The following is a 4,081-nucleotide window of genomic DNA, read 5'->3' on the forward strand; positions in this document are numbered from 1 at the left end:
CCTTTTTTAATTTTGACTTTTCAGATAATACTTGAGGTTAGGACGGGCTCGACTTACGAAGGTACTCTTAGTAATTTTCAGAAAAATATACTATTTTGGTACTCCATATTTTGGGGATGTGTTTTTATTATTGTGGACTTTTGCTTGGATTTTCTTTTGGACTTTAGATTATTTTGATTTTGGATTTTTCCTGCATGATTTAGGTTTTAAAATTATCATTTAAAAGATTGTGTAATTTACAATTTATGATGGATTTTTCATAACTAAGTGAAACAAGGCTCAACAAGGGTGTTTTCAAAATTCAATACTTTGTTTTCGAAACTCAACACTTTGTGCTCATAAAATTGATATTTTATGAGATATATATTAAATCTACGTTTTCAAAATGACAAATGAGTTTTAGATATGCAAATTATCTGTTGCGATGTTTTAATTGAAGTATGACACTTTTTGAAAAAATATCAAAACTTGAGTTTTCTAAAGATAACCAATTTCAAACACAATTCAGTTTTCTCAACAAGGGTGTTTTTAGCAGCGACGATTTTTACAGGAAAATAGCTAAATGATTTTTTGCGCCATCAATAAGGCCGTTGTGATATTCGAGATTTGGCCATAACGTCGAGGTCGGATTTAAGGAATTACAGTCCATTGTCATCTTGTATTGTAAAGTGAATCATTGCCAGACATCTAGTTCTTATTTCCAAGTTGTTATGTTTTTTTGTATCTGTAACATCTTCAAATTGTTTGAAACCTTATTTGGAACAATAAAAGTCTTTAGCGCGAATAATCTTTGTGCTAGAAAGATATCTATTTCTTCCTTTTCGAACACTAAAACCAATTTGATGACCATAATATGTATACAAATTATAAGCTTCATCTTCCCTATTCACCACAAGTCCATTTAAATTAGCATTATCAATTTTTATCCTTTCTATGTAAGTAAAACTTTGAGAATATTCCTCATCCATGTCATGGAACATATTTGCATGAAATTAATCATATAATTATATAGAACAATTACATAATCTAAAATTTTTCAAATTACTCAAATCAATAGCGAGAATGGATGATATGGCGAGGATTCCTAAAAGAATTTCTCGTTCATCTAAATATTGTGCAAAATTATAAAAAGTAAAAAAGAAGACAAATACACACGGAAATTTGAAGAAAAGAAAAGACTAATTGACTGGATATGATGAAAATGAAATAAGAAAATACACAAATAGAGCAAAACAAATTCAATTTCTTATTACGATATGAAAAATAATTAACAAGTCTATACATTAAACATTAAAAAAGAGAAATTATAAAATCTAAAATATACAAATAATCAAATCAATAGGAACATATGTTTTAAATTAATCAAAAATATATATCAACAAAATATAAAATTATTATGAACTAAATTCAATTACTATTTCATAGTTGAATGAAAAGATTAAAAACCATTTATTTTAATCACTAAAAATAGGAAGGAACCAAATTCTATAATCCCTCCATTTTTTTTTTGCTCAACTTGTAATCCTTCCATTGTTGATGTTGAATTTCTCAAAACCTTAAATCCTTTTTTTTTCCAACAGTGAAGATGATGAAGAAAGGGGAAAAAAAATAGGAAAATTAAATCTCCCTAATGAGAAATTGAATAGATGTTGAATTGCCCAATACCCTATATCCCTTTTTCTCTAACAGTGAAGATGATGAAGGAACAAAATAAGGAAAATCTAGTCTCCCTGATGAGAAATTGAATAGATGTTGAATTGCCCCAAATCCTCAATCCCTTTCTTTCTAACAGTGAAGACGATGAAGAAAGGAAAAAAGATCAGGAAAATCAAATCTCCCTAATGAGAAATTGAATAACCCAAAATTTGGCATGGAGATTCTTATTTTCTTTTAAATTTGATTTGGAAAAAGTTGTTGATGTGGCATAAAATAATTAGATAGGACCATATATGAGGTGGTGGGAAGGGTCCATGAAATAATTTCTCCATTCCATGTTAGCTAAAGCTTAATTAAAATCAATTCCAAACTAATAAATCATCACAAACACTAATCAAGAAATGTAATAAATCTATATTATATACATATACATATCTCGCATAAAAATTAGTGTTTCGACTAGGTTTCCTATATTCAAGAGAAAATATCCAAAGAGTTACGTTAATATTATTATGAATTGTTCTTTTAAATTGGTACAAGAGAGCTCTTTATATGAAAGACTTGCCAATTTAAAATGAATAAAGTAAAAATATCATATCGTACTTTTAATACATCATAAACATGTTTAAATATTTTCATTAATGGTTCTATAACAAGCCCTTCTACTCTTGTACAGGATAAAGACTAGGTAGCCTATGTCCATACGAAAAATATCCAAAGTTATATTGTTGCTACTATAAATTTTTCTTTTCAATTTGTACAAGAGTTTCGTATTGTTATAAAATATATCATAATCTAACCCGGAATCCAACCCGGAATTAGACCTAGAAAAAGGCCCATTATATGTTTCTATAGACTCTTATAATGGGGGGCTTTCCAAACTCTCCACTTTTTCCATTTTCTTTTCCACCAAGAAACTCAATCCTCCAGACTCTAACCACCTCACCAAGAATAAGATGAATTGACCAACTAAAGCTAGCAACCAAATCATGTACCAAAAATGGTGCAGTGAGTGTGGATTGAACACAGCTCCATGGTCTATCTCTCATTCTCTTTCACGGAAAATTAAGCAATAAACACATAAAAAGATTCAAGGAGTCATCCAAAGCTCTCTTCCCTTTTTCTCTAGAAATAGAGGAACTTTCTCATTGGTACATGGTATGGCTAATAACTCCAACCCTGACGCCTTCCAAGCTGATGGCAAATACATTTGATTTTTTGTTCAAGAAACATACCAATAGAAAAGGAGAAGGCAGAAGAAAAAAGGGGGAAGGAACACGTCCAAGGCTAGGATCAACTTGGAAATTCCGTGAGTTCCTTGCATTTTTTTCCATGAATCCTTATGTTGTTAATTTGGGAAGTGAGTATGGAAATTTTGGGTGGACTATCATGCTGTCGAGTGAGTTTGATAATTGCATGCACTTTGCATGTATGTTGTCTAAATGTTTAAGCATTAATGTAGTTTGAATGTCGTTAATTATGTTGCCCAAATGTTCATTAAAGTTGTCCAAATGTTTGTGCATTAAGGTGGACTGAATGTTGTGAATTTAAGTTATCTGAATGCTAATTAAATGTTGTCCAAATGCCTTTGAATTAATGTGGTCTGAAATGTTGTAACTAAATTCTGTCGAACGCTAATGTAATGAAGTTGCCCAATTTTCATTGGTTTATGTTGTCTCAAGATTTATGTATTTAAGTCATCCAAACTGAGAAAAGTTTTTTTTAAACAATCAAAGGCATTCATTGTATGCCTACTTTCCGAATTAGACCTACATTCCATTGTTTGTACATGACCTAGTTGGTAGCTCCAGCTGGTCAGTTCATCTTATTCCTAGTGAGGTGGTTAGAGTCTGGAGGAATGGGTTTTTTGGTGGAAAAGAAGATAGAAAAAGTGGAGAGTCTGGAGAGCCCCATTCTAAAAGTCTTTAGAATTATATAAAGAGGTTTTTTCGGGTCAGATTAAGATAATTCTATAACAATTTGTCCTTTATAACTCTTCCTCGACAGGCTTAAACGTGTGAAGCATGTTTTTGACAGCTTACTATGTAAGTTTTAACTCGAAACTTTATTGAGAAAATTTTAATGTTTAATAGTGTGGTACAAGAGTCAAAAACTGTATTTACAGAAATGTTGGGAACTGTATTTATAGGAATGTCGCGAACTATATTGTATAATTATTGCGAACTGTATTGTAAAATACCTCGAGCTGTATTTACATAAATGTCGTGAACTATATTATATGATATAGCGAACTATATTTACAAAAATGCAGCAAACTGTATTATAATCCATAGGATTATGAAAATCTTGTATGCAAAAGGTTCTCGTCATAAATAAACGAACCGCGAGATTTGTAAAATCCCATAAGTAAAAGGTTGTGATCGTAAATTAATGAGCTTTAAAAATGACAATTGTGATCGTAAAT

The sequence above is a fragment of the Gossypium raimondii genome, chromosome 13 (genome assembly GCF_025698545.1).
Source record: "Gossypium raimondii isolate GPD5lz chromosome 13, ASM2569854v1, whole genome shotgun sequence".
Classification (NCBI taxonomy): Eukaryota; Viridiplantae; Streptophyta; class Magnoliopsida; order Malvales; family Malvaceae; genus Gossypium; species Gossypium raimondii.